The sequence below is a fragment of the Pan paniscus genome, chromosome 5 (assembly GCF_029289425.2).
Source record: "Pan paniscus chromosome 5, NHGRI_mPanPan1-v2.0_pri, whole genome shotgun sequence".
In the NCBI taxonomy this organism is placed as follows: Eukaryota; Metazoa; Chordata; class Mammalia; order Primates; family Hominidae; genus Pan; species Pan paniscus.
Window position 1 is genome coordinate 20530956 of NC_073254.2, and position 18403 is coordinate 20549358.

Here is an 18403-nt window from a genome sequence, read left to right on the forward strand (position 1 = left end):
CATAGGCTTAGCAGCACCCTATGGTAATTACTGGCACCTAGAGGCTTAGCCCTAACAGTGGTGGTTACTACTCACTGGACTATTAATTTTAGAAATATTAAATGGAAACATGAAACCTGTTATTTACCAACGAGAGTTAAAGTTTAAATGAAAGTACCAGTGACATCATGATGGGTCACAGCAAGTCAAAGTCATAAGGAACCAAAAACGATGAATAGCATAAATAAGTTAAAACTATCATCAAGAAAAGCAGAAGCTGTGAAGTGGAGAGAAGAGATTCCAGGTGGTAGATAAGGAAGTCAGTTTTACTGAGGAAGTTGGGATTGAAACAGAGAGGGAAAGAGTCGCTAGTACTCATTAATGACAGAACAGTATGGTGATGAGCCTTAATTTCATGCCCCTAAAGCCCCTGGGACTGCCTTGGACAAGCTCCTGTTCTCCTGGGGCCTGGCCAAGCCCAGCTCCTGTTCTTTGTTGTTACACCTATAACCCCAAGGACATTTTAATATAACTCCCCGATTCCCACTGGTCTGAGTTTATCTTAGAACCAGAAGCGCCTAAAATAACATGAATGATTCATGAGCATCCCTGAATCTACTGGAGACTCTTAGGTTGTTTACTTTTATCTTTATTGTTTGTCACTGTAAATGAGGCCAGGATGAACATCTTTGTACATTGAATCATGTGTGTATAGCATCCTTCCCTTAATCAAGATGACCACAGCAAGAAATTTCACATCAAAGGGCACAAACACTGAGTTTCTATTATTATTAAAAAACAAGAGCTAATGGGAGACAGGGAGAGGGCAGGCCATATCAGTCTCTAAGGCCTCATGAATTTCTAAAAGACTTGTGTTCTCTGGTTGTCTTCCAGATGTGTGCAGATCTTAGGCATACCAATGCAGTCTTCAACTGAGCCAAGAAAGAGAAGGGACCCTATTATAGACACAAGCATTATTCTGGACCTTGCTAGCAATATTATTTCCCTATTCCCAGCCACAAGCTACATTGTTGTATCATTTTTTTTCCAAGATGGAGTTTCGCTCTTGTTGCCCAGGCTGGAGGGCAGTGGCGCGATCTTGGCTCACTGCAACCTCCGCCTCCTGGGTTCCAGCGATTCTGCTGTCTCAGCCTGCCAAGTGGCTGGGATTACAGGCACCTGCCACCATGTCTGGCCAATTTTTAAAATATTTTTAGTACAAACAGGGTTTCACCATGTTGGCCAGGGTGATTTCGAACTCCTGACCTCAAGTGATCCTCCTGCCTTGGCCTCCCAAAGTGCTAGGATTACAGGCATGAGCCACCATGCCTGGCCCATTGTTCCATCATTCAACAGCTTCTAAAATTTCACCAATTAAATAACTTCCCTGATTGGAATGGGAGAAAGTGAGCAGAAGACTTTACTGTATGTACATGTATATTTATATGTATACCAATGTCTATGTCTACGTGAATGTCTCCATCTCCAACTAGCCCATATCAGTGAGTATATGTGTAACTGAAGAAGTAGGTGTTTTACAATTTTTAAAGGGAGAGAGAGAGAGGGAGAGAGTGAGCGAGAGTGAGAGAGAGAGAGACAGGGAGGTCAACAGCGCCCAGGCCTGTTTTTTGCTTGACATCTTGATGATCATGCATCGAGGTCTGCTCTAAATTATAATTTTTAATCTCAGTGATGTTTCTCAGCTCTGAAAAGCATCAGAGGAGTTTCGATTTGTGCCATGGCTATGAAAAAACTGTCTCTGGAGAGTTGTCCACCTGTTGGTCCCAGTATTTATATATAAGGTATTCCTGTTGTTCTGAGATTCTAACAATGCTATACTTTATAAATCATGTTCCTTTTTCAAAGATCAAAAAATTAGAAATTCTCCTACCATACTTGCTTTTTATATTTTGACTTTTAATAATCTTCTCTAATATTGTTATTTGATTTCAAATTGAACACAGAATCAATTCGATTAAGCACAAGAAGTGTCTGATGAAAGATTAGGATTCACTGCTTTGGAACCACTCTGTAATTTTCATCTTTGCCACAAATATGTTAAGTTTAGGAGGCCAATAACTAAGTTTCCCACTTTCCACCAGCTTTAAGACAGAATGGGGTTCAAGTACAATGAAGTGGCCCCATGTGAAGCCTAAGGATAGCAACACTGCAGAAACTGAACTGGCAGAAGCACAGCACAGAACATCTCAGAGTGTTTGCTCACCAGCTGATGCTCAGCAATTCAAAACTCTGAGCCCAAGGATTCGTTTAGAGTGTTGATGTGTGTGTGTGTGTGTACTGAATGAAGTCAGAACACACTAGTCAGGGACAGAGAGCCACCTGATAAACTGATAACTGTCCAGGGTAGATTTGGGCTAAGCTTTTTGTAGTTATAAAAAAAACTAAGAGAGTCAGAAAATTATATAATATTTACTTATCTTTACTTTTCCCAAACCATATAGTTTTTTAGATAAGAAAAGTTCCTCTAGTAATACTCCATGTTTAAAGAAACACAAGCCCTAAGTGCAAATTAAATGCGCTTGTCACCCTGCTTCAGTCTTCTAAAGGTCACTTAATAAATCATTGGCTATTCAGGACTCTCACTCACGGACAGCATCTACCCTGGGACATTTTCACACTCTTGCCCCTTCTGTTAATTTCTCAGAGAAAAGCTACTAATGATCTCCACACTAACCCTCTGAGAATTACCTGCCTTACTGCCTCCATACGGAGCCCTGCCTTGGTCCCCCAAGCCAAGGTCCAGTCCCAGTACACCCTTTCCCTGTTAAATGGCTCTCGTGGTTTCTGGAAAACAAAGGCACACATGTCTCTGTTGTTGCAACTAGCACCTGCCTCAGTTACTTCCTTGTGTGGGAACTTGCAAAGGCCATGCATTAGCTTTTATAAAGCATAGACTTTTCCTTCGTGTACTTCTGAGAATCACCAAGGAAAACAATTTCCCCTTTAAATAGGGTAATTTGGATCCCTTCAGGATCCACCTCAGGTGGTGTGGGCAGAGGGTCGCTGAAACTGCTCAAGAATTGTTCAACAACAGCCAAAGTGGGTCCGGTCAAATGGGTCTGTTACTAGCCTCCAAGCAGGGCTTCATGTCCCAAGCTGTTGTCTTGCACAGGTTTCTTTATGTTGCTACAGTGTTTGCACTTCACTGTAAGCCCCTAAGAGGAAAGGGTTCTGCTTAGCAGAGAATCCTGAGACATTCTTTGTGAAAGCTCTGTGTGATACAGAAAGAATTCTCTCTGTGTCATCGAGGGAAAGAGGCAAACTGTTGGTGAATGCCAATCATCACAAAAAAAGAAGGACTTCATTTGTAATGGTGAATGAAGGCGGACAAGATTCTGGCAAGAGGGAGTTCTCTGGAATATATTGGTTATCAGATCCCTTGCTTCTTAAAAACACTATCCACGTCAGCCTCCCTGGTAGAAAATGGTGTGGCACGTTCTGTGGATTAGACCATTCAGCAGCCAGCCCCTCCTCCTCATGGACTGCTCTGTGCCGCAGCACTGGAAGGCTAAAATCTATGCCTCACATTCCCTGCTGCCAGGATTGGGAGGCGAATTAAGTCTTCCCAGTTAGATGCTGTATTATTTATCTATTGCTGAGTAACAAATTGCTCCAGAAGTCAGCAGCTCACTATAGTAAACATTTCTTCTCTCCCCCGGTTCTGCGGGTCAGCCGTCTGGGAGCAGCTTAACTGGGTGGTTCTGGCCCAGGGCCTCTCACGAGGCTGTAGTCAGCTGTCAGCTGGAGAAGCTGCCTCCACGCTCACTCACACGGTTGTTGGCAGGAAGCCTCAGTTCCTCACCACGTGGGCTTCTCCCCAGGGCCGCCTGAGTGTCCTCAAGACAAGGCAACCGGTTTCCCCCAGAACAAAACACCTGGGAGAGAAACAGACTATGAGTCCCTTACTGAGATAGAAGTCACAGCGTCTTCTGAAACCCAGTCTGATAAGTGGCACACCCTCACTTCTGCTGTATTCTGTTGCTCACACAGACCATCCCTGGTACCATGCGGGAGGAGGCTACACAAGGGCGTGGACACCTGAAGGCAGGGACCGCTGGGGCCATCACAGACGGGCCTGTGAAGCATGTCAAGACTTGTCTTCATGGATCTGAAAGGCATTCTTGTGGCTGTGGTGACCAGCTCAGCACTGTCTGGTCCTCGGCTTCCTAGTGGTGGGATCACTCGCTTCCCGATCTCTGCATCTCAGCTGTGGCTTCTTACTCTTGAGCTCAGCAGTTCCAAGGCCGTCTCCTGGAGTCCTTCCTCCAGCCCTTCCAATGCATTACATTTTCTTTCCTTAAAAATAGCTGAAGTGGTTTCCTATTCCTGGAACTGGACCGTGGCTGATACAGGCGGGTATCAGCCTGCCAAGGAATAACAGCAAACATTATCATGCAATATGTAAGTATGTTACATTCATTCATCAGATTTTACAGATGTGGAAACTGAGATGCTGGGAAATTAAGTGAACAGCCCAGGCTCACACAGGCAATGAAAACTACAGCTGGATTTCAGAGCCCATACTCTTAACACTGCCACATTGGGGCCACTCAGAAGGCCGCATCTCATGTGGCTTTCCCTTATAAGGAAAAAGGGCTAAAAGGACTTTGGTGTCCATTCAAAAGGCTGATGAGATCTTGGGTTTCTTCATAAAATCATTTTTTATTTTTATGAGACATCTGGCAGGTATAATTTATTGTCAGGAATCTCAAACTCCAGGCAAAATACTGCACCAGGGTAACAGCCAAGGCCAGTAGGTGAAGGCCAACAAGGCCAACCTCTCATTTCTCCTACTGACATCTGAGTAGGTGTCCCAACATCAGGGAACACATTTTAAATATTTTTTGAAAAATTTTACCCAAGACCCAATTTTGTTCAGACTTTACATTGACACAAATTACCCTTACTCTGCATTAAATATTACTATCATTTCTATAGAGTCATAGCAATCAAGTTCCAGTGAAACCCACTTGCTACCATAAAGACACATGCATGCATGTGTTCATCACAGGACTGTCCACAGTAGCAGAGACAAGAAATCAACCTAGATGCCCATCAGAAGAGGACTAGATAAAGAAAATGTGGTACACTTGCACCATGGAATAGTATCCAGCCACGAAAAAGAATGCAATCATGTCCTTTGAAGCAACATGGATGGAGCTGGAGGCCATGATTTTAAGGAAACTAATGCAGGGACAGAAAACCAAATACAACATGCTATCACTTACAAGTGGGAGCTAAACATTGAGAACGCATGGACATAAAGAAGGGAACAACAGACTCTGGGGCCTACTTGAGGGTGAAGAGTGGGAGGAGAATGAGGATAGAAAAACTACCTATCCGGTATTCCTATTGGGTATTATGCTGATTACCTGGGAGACAAAACCCCTGCAACATGCAATTTACCCATGTAACAAACTTGCATATGTATTCTTGAACCTAAAATAAAAGTTAGAAAGAAAAATATCCCACTTTCTTATGTATCTCCTATTATGGGAATCACAGGGCCTCTGGGTAATTCCTGAAATACAGGGCTTTACGTACGAATTCACACTCAACAAGTTTTTCTTGAGCATATACTATGCTCTGCACACTCAGCATAACAACCAGGGGTAAGGAAAGTCTCTGACACAACCCAAAGCAGGCCATAGGCTTTAAGTGCAGTGGCATTAGGACTTGGAGGTATGGGCAGATTGACCACTCGAAGAGCTCGGCTGTCACATCAAGGCTGAGGGCTGAAGGTCACTTCTCATGAAGGGAATACTGCATGTATCATAGGGGAGAACACTGGATGCATTCCAGGAAACATTAATAGGAAAAAGAAGTCCTAACAGTGGCTTTTTTATATAAGCAAAATCGAGTAGGTAATTAAGGCAGAAAAGAACTTGAAGTTGATAACTATGATAATCAAACTGACCACTTGTTGAGCACTTGCTGCATACCAGGAATAAGTGGATTGCAGACGTTCTCAAAATGAATACTCACTTCATGAAATGGGTTCTATTAGTATCCTCATCCTAAATATGGAGAAACAGAGGCTGAGCAGCTTAAGGTAGTACAGCTGATTGTTCAGGAAGCCAGAAATGAAATTTGGGTTGGTCAAACCCTAAAGCCTATGTGCTTAATCCCCAAATACTGGGCTGGTTGGCCCAGATCACCCAAGAAAATTGTTCACACCAATTGATGCCATCCCTGTGTTTGTCTTGACCTCAACTGATAAATGCACCTGCTGTTATGCCCAGCTCCAGCCTCTGCTTTGAAGAGGTTGAGAAAACCGTGATTTCTTTTAGTACCGCACAGTAAACACTAGGTAGGAAAAGGATATGTTGGTAATTTTTCTTTAACCATTTAGCTCTTCCCATCATGTTGTAGTTTAATTAAGCTGGCCTCCTGCAGAATTGTTCAGCTGAGACCATTGGTGGGGACACAAATTGATCTTTTTGGTCTTGGGTTTTTCTGAGTTAATCTTATTCATGTCCATCCACAAGATGCTGTTTCCATTTGTATAGCTGAACTAAAAAAGAATAACTCCCTACTCTATTCAGTGAGCAGTACAGAGATGCATGTGAATCTTCGAGGCAGATTCCTGGGTCTCATGCCAGTACTACTAAATCAAAATCTTTGGGAGAGTGGCCCAGTGATCTGCATTTAAGCAAGCATGTCCGCTGAGTCCCATGCCGCACAGTGAAACCCGGGGATAGGGTCAAAATGCCTCATCATACTTTAATCAGCTGAGGTCACTTGGAAGCACAGCCCTAGGTTCAAATCCTGCCTGTGCCACTTACAACCTTACATAAGTCACGTACCCTCTCTTAGCTGCTATTTTCTTATCTATAGAATGGAATTAACAATACTATCTCCCTCAGGATAAAATTATTATAGATTAAATGAGAAATTACATCTAAAGCATTTAGCACAATTCCCAACTAACAAATTGTTGTTGCTGCTGCTGTTTTGTTATTGGAGCACTTCCATGATTCCTGATACAGCTAGTCCATATTCTTAGTCCTTAATACTTTGTCATAATACATGCTATAGTAGAACATCTTGAAGTTGTGTGTGTGTGTTCAGTGTGTTTTTATGACACAACAGTAAAACATCTAGGGATTCTAAAGAACCAAAAGCTGGGCCTTCATTCATTAAATCAAAAATTGTTCACCAATATATGTCACACTATGCTGTATTGTGAGCATAGCAAGATGAATATGACACACAGTATTGGAGCGTAGAAGAGGAGACACACCTACACATCCTGCTTTAATATTACTTGACAGGAAAGAACAATTTAGGCCTGTTTCTAGTGAAAATTTTTATATTTATTAACATAAAAACGTGTCATAAAGGTTTAACACTTGGAAGCTGTGACACGGAGCACTTACTATGTACAATTCTTATCACACCTTTATGTTGGTTCCAGTCCTGACAGTCACAACGTATGGGACATAAGGGGACAGAAGTGACTTTCAGAGAGTTGAGAAGAGTCAAAGGCCATCACTGACCTGGTACATGGGTCCCACAGGGATCAGGTTGTTTTCCTTGAAATTATGCCTTTATCCAGGTCATTTTCACTGCCTGGAATGTCTCTTTCTCTTTTTCTTCTCTCATCCACATATTAAAAATTATTCAGACCCTGCTTCCTCCATGGATCCTCCCCGACTACCTTCGACCATCATGGGCCTCCCTCTCCTTGGAACTCCCTTTCTGTTATATATCCACCAAATATTCATGAAATGCATTATTCATGAAATGCCTCCTTGGAACTCCCAATCTGTCATGTATCCATCAAATATTCATGAACTGCCTTATTGGGAGCGCATACGGTGGAATGCCTGGGGATGAGGTCAGAGAGAATCCCAGGAGCAGATGGCGTGTGGCCTTGCAGCCCCAGTAAGGACTTTGGATTCTTCTTGGAGTGATAAGAAAAGCCATTGGAGTTTTCAGCAGGAACCTGTGATGTTGTGACTTATGTTTAAAGAAGATTCCTCTGGTTTCTCTGTGGACTATAGACTTTAGGGGTCAAGAGTAGATGCAGGGGGATCAATTAGGAGGTCTGGCAGTACTCCTAGTGAAAGAAAATAGTAGCTTGGACTATGGTCTTAGTGTCCGAGGCCTTGATAAGTCACTGGATTTGGGATATATTCCAAAGGAGGAGCGAATATGATCGATTTGATGATATTAGATACAGGATATCAAATAAATAAAGATAATGTGACTCCTTAATGGAGCTTCTGTTCCTGAGTTGAAACTTGTATGAGATTACTATTGTTGCTGTAACAAATTGTCACAAACATAATGGCTTAAAACAATACATATTTATTATCTTATAGTTCTGAAAGCCAGAAGACCAAAATTAGTCTCACTGGGCAAAAGTCAAGGTATATATGCTGTGCTAATTTCTTTGGAAGGTTCTAGGAGAGAATCAATTTTCTTCTTTTTCCAGGTCCTAGAAGCCACCTACAGTCCTTGGCGCATGGCTTCTTCCTCTATCTTCAAAGTGCATCTCTCCATCTCCTGCTCCAGCCCCTGCTTCCAGCACCACATCACTTTTTAGGCCCCTCTGCTTCCATCGCCATGTCCCTTTCTGTGAGTGTGGCCCTGCTGCCTCCCTCTTATAAAGATCGTTGTGATTACATTGGGCTCACCTAAATAATCTAGGATAATTGCATCATCTCAAGATATTTCACTTAATCTTCCAAGTCTTTTTGCCCTGTATGACAATGCATTCACAGGTTACAGGAATTAGGAAGTGGGCATCTTTGAGGAGCCATCATTCAACCTACCAGAGAACCTAAAACCTAGTAGGAACATAAATAAATAACTTAATTTCCAATAGTGACATTTTGAAAAACACTGAGCAGGGAAATAGAATGGAAGGGGAATGTTGGTGGTGTGGATGGTGGGGAGAAACAAGGGGGTGGCTAATTTTGATACAAAGGTTGAGAAACTCTCTCAGAATGATATTCAAGCAGAGATCCTATCAATAAGAAGTGTCAAATATCTGGATGAAGAATGTTCCAGGGAAGAACTAGCCAGGGTAAAAGGATCCTGAAGTGGAAACAAACTTCAGGTGTTTGAGACACCCAACAGGTTGGTGTGAGGTAGAAGACAGGAAGTAGACAAGGGTAGCAGTGAAGCTGGAGAGGCTTGCATGGGTCAGATCAGAGAAGGTAAGGGGATTGGAATTTAAGGATAATGCTGGAAGAAAAGCAGTGCTTGGGTTATAATAGGTAATCAATACAAAGTAGTTTATATTTGTAGGTTTTTAGTTCTTCTAAAGAATAATAGAAGCCATCAGAAGAGAGTGATATGACTGATATGATGTGGTTTGCAAATCCCTCTGAGCTGATGGGATAGATTAGAGAAAAAAAAAATAGGCTGCTATATCAGTAAGAGTTTAGTAGGGAGACAGAAATGGCACCAATTATTTGGACAGAGTTTAAAGAAGCCTAACAACACACAAAGAAGTCTTTTTTTATTATGCACATTTTCCATTTTTTGGCAGTCTTCTTTGTGTAGATCCAAGTTTCCTCTGGGATCACTTTTCTTCACTCTGGAAACTTCCTTTTCTTGGTATGAAATATCCTTTAACTTTTTTTTTTATTATACTTTAAGTTCTGGGATACACGTGCAGAACGTGCAGGTTTGTTAGATAAGTATACACGTGCCATGGTGGTTTGCTGCACCCATCAACATTAGACTTTAGGGTTAAAGAGTAGATGCAGGGGGATCAAGTAGGAGATCTTGCAGTAATCCCAGTGAAAGAAAATAGTAGCTTGAACTATGGTCTTAGTGTCTGAGGCTACATTAGGTAGCCTTATCATCTACATTAGGTATTTTTCCTGATACTATCCCTCCCCCTAGTCCCCCACCCCCTGACAGGCCCCAGTGTGTGATGTTCCCCTCCCTGTGTCCATGTGTTCTCATTGTTCAACTCCCACTTATGAGTGAGAACATGTGGTATTTGGTTTTCTGTTCTTGTGTTAGTTTGCTGAGAATGATGCTTTCCAGCTTCATCCATGTCCCTGCAAAGGACATGAACTCATTCGTTTTTATGGCTGCATAGTATTCCATGATGTATATGTGCCACATTTTCTTTATCCAGTCTATCATTGATGAGCATTTGGGTTGGTTCCAAGTCTTTGCTATTGTGAACAGTGCTGCAATAAACATACATGTGCATGTGTCTTTGTAGTAGAATGATTTATAATCCTTTGGCTATTACTCAGTAATGGGATTGCTGGGTCTAATGGTATTTCTGGTTCTAGATATTTGAGGAATCGCCACACTGTCTTCCACAATGGTTGAACTAACACTCCCACCAACAGTGTAAAAGCATTCCTTTTTCTCCACATCCTCTCCAGCATCTGTTGTTTCCTGACTTTTTAATGATCACCGTTCTAACTGGCATGAGATGGTATCTCACTGGGGTTTTCATTTGCATTTCTCTAATGACCAGTGATGATGAGCTTTTTTTCATATATTTATTGACCACATAGATATCTTTTTTTTTGAAAAGTGTCTGTTCATATCCTTCACCCACTTTTTGATGGAGTTGTTGATTTTTTTCTTGTAAATTTGTTTAAGTTCTTTTTAGATTCTGGATATTAGCCCTTTGTCAGATGGATAGATTGCAAAATTTTTCTCCGATTCTGTAGGTTGCCTGTTCATTCTGATGCTAGTTTCTTTTGCTGTGCAGAAGCTCTTTAGTTTAATTAGATCCCATTTGTCAATTTTTGCTTTTGTTGCCATTGCTTTTGGTGTTTTAGTCATGAAGCCTTTGCCCATCCTATGTCCTGAATGGTATTGCCTAGGTTTTCTTCTAGGGTTTTTATGGTTTTGGATCTTACGTTTAAGTCTTTAATGCATCTTGAGTTAATTTTTGTATAAAGTGTAAGGAAGAGGTCCAGTTTCAGTTTTCTGCATATGGCTAGCCAGTTTTCCCAACACCATTTATTAAATAGGGAATCCTTTCCCCATTGCTAGTTTTTTTCAGATTTGTCAAAGATCAGATGGTTGTAGATGTGTGGTGTTATTTCTGAGGCCTCTGTTCTATTCCATTGGTCTATATATCTGTTTTGGTACCAGTATCATGCGTTTTTGTTACTCTAGCCTTGTAGTATAGTTTGAAGTCAGTAGTGTGATGCCTCCAACTATGATCTTTTTGCTTGGGATTGTCTTGGCAATGTGGGCTCTTTTTTGGTTCCATATGAAATTTAAAGTATTTCTTTCTAATTCTGTGAAGAAAGTCAATGGTAGCTTAATGAGGGATAGCACTGAATCTGTAAATTACTTTGGGCAGTATGGCCATTTTCACAATATTCATTCTTCCTATCCATGAGCATGGAATGTTTTTCCATTCGTTTGTGTCCTCTCTTATTTTCTTGAGAAGTGGTTTGTAGTTCTCCTTGAAGAGGTCCTTCACATCCCTTGTAAGTTGTATTCCTAGGTGTTTTATTCTTTTTGTAGCAATCGTGAATGGGAGTTCACTCATGATTTGGCTCTCTGCTTGTCTATTATTGGTGTCTAGGAATGCTTGTGATTTTTGCACATTGATTTTGTATCCTGAGACTTTGCTGAAGTTGCTTATCAGCTTAAGGAGATTTTGAGCTGAGACAATGGAGTTTTCTAAATATACAATCGTGTCATCTGCAAACAGAGACAATTTGACTTCCTGTCTTCCTATTTGAATATGCTTTATTTCTTTCTCTTGGCTGATTGCCCTGGCCAGAACTTCCAATACTGTGTTGAATAGGAGTGATGAGAGAGGGCATCCTTGTCTTCAGCTGGTTTTCAAAGGGAATGCTTCCAGCTTTTGCTCATTCAGTATGATATTGGCTCTTATTATAAATAGCTCTTATTATCTTGGGATACGTCCCATCAATACCTAGTTTATTGAGAGTTTTTAGCATGAAGGGCTGTTGAATTTTGTCAAAGGCCTTTTCTGCATCTATTGAAATAATCGTGGTTTTTGTCATTGGCTCTGTTTCTGTGATGGATTATGTTTATTGATTTGTGTATATTGAACCAGCCTTGCATCCCAGGTATGAAGCCCACTTGATCATGGTGGATAAGCTTTTTGATGTGCTGTTAGGTTTGGTTTGCCAGTATTTTATTAAGGATTTTTGCATTGATGTTCATTAGGGATATGGGCCTGAAATTTTTTTTTGTTGTTGTGTCTCTGCCAGGTTTTGGTATCACAGTGATGCTGGCCTCATAAAATGAGTTATGGAGGAGTCCCTCTTTTTCTATTGTTTGCAATAGTTTCAGAAGGAATGGTACCAGCTCCTCTTTGTACCTCTGGTAGAACTTGGTTGTGAATCCCTCTGGTCCTGGGCCTTTTTTGGTTGGTAGGCTACTAATTACTGCCTGAATTTCAGAACTTTTTATGGGTCTACTCAGGGATTTGGCTTCTTCCTTGTTTAGTCTTGGGAGGGTGTATGTGTCCAGGAATTTATCCATTTCTTCTAGATTTTCTACTTTGTTTACATACAGGTGTTTATAGTATTCTATGATGGTAGTTTGTGTATCTGTGGGATCAGTGTTGATAACCCCTTTATCATTTTTATTGTGTCTATTTGGTTCTTCTCTCTTTTCTTCTCTATTATTCTGGCTAGCAGTCTATCTATTTTGTTGGTCTTTTCAAAAAACCAGCTCCTGGATTTATTGATTTTCTGAAGAGTTTTTTCATGTCTCTATCACCTTCAGTTCTCCTCTGATCTTAGTTATTTCTTGTCTTCTGCTAGCTTTTGAATTTGTTTGCTCTTGCTTCTCTAGTTCTTTTAATTGTGATGTTAGGGTGTTGATTTTAGACCTTTCCTGCTTCCTCCTGTGGGCATTTAATGCTATAAATTTCCCTCTAAACACTGCTTTAGGTGTGTCACAGAGATTCTGGTACATTGTGTCTTTGTTCTCATTGGTTTCAAAGAACTTATTTATTTCTGCCTTAATTTTGTTATGTACCCAGTAGTCATTCAGGGGCAGGCTGTTCAGTTTCCATGTAGTTGTGTGGTTTTGAGTGAGTTTCCTGATTTTGAGTTCTAATTTGATTGCATTATGGTCTGAGAGACTGTTTGTTATGATTTCCATTCTTTTATATTTGCTGAGGAGTGTTTTACTTCCAATTATGTGGTCAATTTTAGAATAAGTGTGATGTGGCACTGAGAACAATGTACATTCTGTTGATTTGGGGTGGAGAGTTTTGTAGATGTCTATTAGGTTGGCTTGGTCCAGAGCTGAGTTAAAGTGCTGAATATCCTTGTTAATTTTCTGTCTCGTTGATCTGTCTAATGTTGACAGTGGGGTGTTAAAGTCTCCCACTATTATTGTGTGGGAGTCTAAGTCTCTTTGTAGGTCTCTAAGAACTTGTTTTATGAATCTGTGTGCTCCTGTATTGGGTGCATATATATTTGGGATGGTTAGCTCTTCTTGTTGCATTGATCCCTTTACCATTATGTAATGCCCTTCTTTGTCTTTTTTGATCTTTGTTGGTTTAAAGTCTGTTTTATCAGAGACTAGGATTGCAACCCCTGCTTTTTTTGCTTTTCATTTGCTTGGTAAATCTTCCTCCATCCCTTTATTTTGAGCCTATATATGTCTTTGCAAGTGAGATGGGTCTCTTGAATATAGCACACTGATGGGTCTTGACTCTTTATCCAATTTGCCAGTCTGTGTCTTTTAATTGGGGCATTTTGCCCATTTACATTTAAGGTTAATATTGTTATGTGTCAATTTGTTCCTGTCATTATGATGTTAGCTGGTTATTTTTCCCGTTAGTTTATGCAGTTTCTTTGTTGCATCCATGGTCTTTACAATTTGGCATGTTTTTGCAGTGGCTGGTACTGGTTTTTCCTTTCTATGTTTAGTGCTTCATTCAGGAGCCCTTGTAAGGCAGGCCTGGTTGTGACAAAATCTCTCAGCATTTGCTTGTCTGTAAAGAATTTTATTTCTCCTTCGCTTATGAAGCTTAGTTTGGCTGGATATGAAATTCTGGGTTGAAAATTCTTTTCTTCAAAAATGTTGAATATTGGCCCCCGCTCTCTTCTGGCTTGCAGTTCTTCAGAGAGATCCACTGTTATTCTGATGGGCTTCCCTTTGTGGGTAACCCGACTTTTCTCTCTGGCTGCCCTTAACATTTTTCCCTACATTTCAACCTTGGTAAATCTGACAATTAAGTGTCTTGGGGTTGCTCTTCTGGAGGAGTATCTTTGTGGTGTTCTCTGTATTTCCTGAATTTGAATGCTGGCCTGTCTTGCTAGGTTGAGGAAGTTCTCCTGGACAATATCTTGAAAAGTGTTTTCCAGCTTGGTTCCATTCTCCCCGTCACTTTTAGGTACACCAATCCAACGTAAATTTGGTCTTTTCACACAGTCCCATATTTCTTGGAGGATTTGTTCATTCCTTTTCATTCTTTTTTCTCTAATCTTGTCTTCATGCTTTATTTCATTAAGTTGATCTTCAATCTCTGATACCCTTTCTTCTGCTTGATTGATTCAGTTATTGATACTTATGTATGCTTCATGAAGTTCTTGTGCTGTGTTTATCAGCTCCATCAGGTCATTTATGTTCTTCAAACTGGTTTTTCTAGTTAGTGATTCCTCTAACCTTTTTTCAATGTTCTTAGCTTCCTTGCACTGGGTTAGAATGTGCTCCTTTAGCTCCAAGGACTTTGTTATTATTCTGAAGCCTACTTCTGCCAATTCGTCAAACTCATTGTCTGTCCAGTTTTGTTCCCTTGCTGGCGAGGAGTTGTGATCCTTTGAAGAAGAGACATTCTGGTTTTTGGAATTTTCAGCCTTTCTGCACTGGTTTTTCCTCATCTTCATGGATGTATCTACCTTTGATCTTTGATATTGGTTACCTTCAGATGGGGTTTCTGTTTGGATGTCCTTTTTGTTGATGTTGATGCTATTCCTTTCTGTTTGTTAGTTTTCCTTCTAATAGTCAGGCCTCTCTGCTGCAGGTCTGCTGGAGTTTGCTGGAGGTCCACTTCAGATCCTGTTTGCCTGGGTATCACCAGTGGAAGCTGCAGAACAGCAAAGATTGCTGCCTGTTCTTTCCTTTGGAAGCTTTGTCGCAGAGGGGCACCTGCCAGATGCCAGCCAGAACTCTCCTGTATGAGGTGTCTATCGGCCCCTATTGGGAGGTGTCTTCCAGTCAGGATACACAGGGGTCAGGGACCCACTTGAAGAGGCAGTCTGTCCCTTAGCAGAACCTGAGCGCTGAGCTGGGAGATCCACTGCTGTCTTCAGAGCCAGCAGGCAGGAAAGTTTAAGTCTGCTGAAGCTGCTCCCACAGCCACCCCTTCCCCCAGGTGCTCTGTCCCAGGGAGATGGGAGTTTTATCTATAAGCCCCTGACTGGGGCTGCTGCCGTTTTTTCAGAGATGCCCTGCCCAGAGATGAGGAATCTAGAGAGGCAGTCTGCCTACAGCGGCTTTGCCGAGCTGCAGTGGGCTCCACCCAGTTTGAAATTCCTGGTGGCTTTGTTTACAATGTGAGGGGAAAAATGTCTACTCAAGCCTCAGTAATGGTGGACACTCCTCCTCCCACCAAGCTTGAGTGTCCCAGGTCAACTTTAGACTGCTGTGCTGGCAGCGAGAATTTCAAGCCAGTGGATCTTAGCTTGCTGGGCTCCGTGGGGGTGGGACCTGCTGAGCTAGACCACTTGGCTCTCTGGCTTCAGCCCCTTTCCAGGGGAGTGAATTGTTCTTTCTCGTTGGTGTTCCAGGCACCATTGGGGTATGAAAAACAACAACAACAACAACAAATTACAGCTGGCTCAATGTCTGCCCAAATGGCCACCCAGTTTTGTGCTTGAAACCCAGGGCCCTAGTGGTGTAGGCACCCAAGGGAATCTCCTGGTTTGCAGGTTTCGAAGACCATGGGAAAAGCATAGTATCTGGGCCAGAATGCACCATTCCTCAAGGCACTGTCTCTCATGGCTTCCCTTGGCTAGGCGAGGGAGTTCCTTGACCTCTTGTGCTTCTTGGATGAGGTGATGCCCCACCCTGCTTCAGCTCGCCTTCTGTGGGCTGCACCCGCTGTCTAACCAGTCCCAATGAGATGAGCCAGGTACCTCGGCTGGAAATGCAGAAATCACCCACCTTCTGCGTTGATCTCGCTGGGAGCTGCAGACTGGAGCTGTTCCTATTCGGCCATCTTGCCAACCCCATCTCCTTTAACATTTTTTGTAGTGTAGGTTCTGCTGGTGATAGCCTCTCAGTTTTTTTGTCTGTGTTAAAAAAAGTCTTTATTCTCTTTGTATTTTTGAAAAATATTTTCACTAGATTTAGAATTCTAGTCTGACAGATTTTTCTTTCAGATCTTTGAAGATGCCATTCGTTTGTCTTCTGATTTGTATGATCTCTGACAAAAAGTCTGCTTAATTAATTATCTATTTATTTATTTTAGAGAAGAGGGTCTTGCTATGTAGCCCAGGCTGAAATGCCGTTGACTATTCACAGGTGCAATACTACTGCTGATCAGCATGGGATTTTGACCTGCTCATTTCCAACCTGGGCCAATTCGTTCCTCCTTAGACAACCTAGTAGTCTCCCATTGCCAGAAGGTCACCATACTGATGCTGAACTTAGTGCAGAAACCTGATGGGCATAGTGCACAACAGCCCAGAACTCCTGGACTCAAGCAATCTCCTGCCTCATATTTGGGACTACATGCCTGCACTACCATGCCTGCCTCTGTTTCAATTTTTATCTTTGTTCCATTGTATATAATGTATCTTTTTTCTTTGGCTGCTTTTAAACTTGTCTCTTTTTCATTGTTTTTCAGCAGTTTGATTGATGGGTTTGGTGTGGTTTTTCACAATTACTTCTTGATTGGGGTTTGTGCTTCTTGGTTCTGTGGATTTATAGTTTTCCTCAAATTTGGGTAAATTTCAGCCGTTCATTTTTCAGATGTTTGTTCTGACTCTCCTTCTCTCTTTGGGGCTCCAATTATATATGCATTAGACAATGTGATATTTAATGGGTCACTGAGGCTTTGTTCTCTGTCTCTCAGCAGCAATCTCACCCTTCTCTAGCTTTTTCCCCATTTTCTTGCACACAGGTGTTTCTCCTAATAAAATCTTTGCACACTTAATCTCATTTTGGTGTCAGTTTCTTAAGGATCTGGAGTAACATGATTTCTGTTGACTAATTTTTTCTCCTGATATATTGTCTTTCTTTAGAGAGTGTTGGAGATTGTTTTGGGAAGCAGTTAAGTTACTTGCAGGTAAGCTTGATCCTTTCAAGGCTTCTTTTCAAACTTTATTAGGGTATAACTAGAGAAGCCTTTACTTTAGGGATAATTTAGCCCTACTATTAAAGTTTGACATTTCTGGGTAGCTCCTGAATGCCACAGGTATCCAAATAGTTTTCTCCACTTAGACTGATTAGAACTTGAACAATTCCCCATCCAGAAAAAAATTCATTTTTTATAACGACAGCTCCCTGTCACTTGTTCTTTGCCTGGCCTCATGGAGTTTCACCCTATGCATGCCCAGAATAATATGACGCCAAAGACTAAAGGAGACTCTTATGCATATTTGTGGACTTCTTTCTCCATGTGGCTCTTTCCTGTCTGTACTCTGCTCTGCAAATTCCAGTTGCTTCAGGATCTCTAAGCATCTTTCTCTGTCTCCCCAACTCAGTGAGAGCACTGAACTCTGCTTGGGTTCTCTCTCTCTGTGTGCCATGAAGTGAAAATTACTTACAGGCAGAAACCTGGGACAATTAGAGTGTCCTTTGTCTGCTAGTTGTCCAAAAAGTGATTCTCAAACAAATTACTCCTTCATTTAGTGCAAGTTCCAAACGAGAGAATTTAATACATAAAATTCCAAACTAGTTGTTACATTATAGGTAACTGGTAAAATGTATAGAATATAAAAATCAACTTAAAGTGGATTATAGACCTAAACGTAAGAGTTAAAACCGTTAAACTCTTGGAAGAAAACATAGGAGTGAGTCTTCATGATTTGGGGATTAGGCAATGATTTCTTAGATATTACACCAAAAGCATGAACAATGCAGGAAAAAAATAGATACATTGGACTTTATCAAAATCAGAAATCTTCCCATCAGTGGATGAATCAATAAACCAAACTTGGTATATACATATGATACAGTATTGTTCAGTCTTAGGAATAGAGTTGTGAGAACACATATCACCACATGAGTGAACCTTGAGGACATTATGCCACATGAAGTAATCCAGTCACAAAAGGACAAATACTGTATGATTCTACTCATATGAGGTACTTACAGTAGTTAAATTCATAGAGACAGAAGTAAAATGGTAGTTGCCAGGGACTGGCAAGAGTGGAAATTAAGAAGTTATTTAATGGGTATATAAGTTTAAATTTTGGAAGATGATAAAATTTCTGGAGATGGGTGATTGCACAGCAATGTG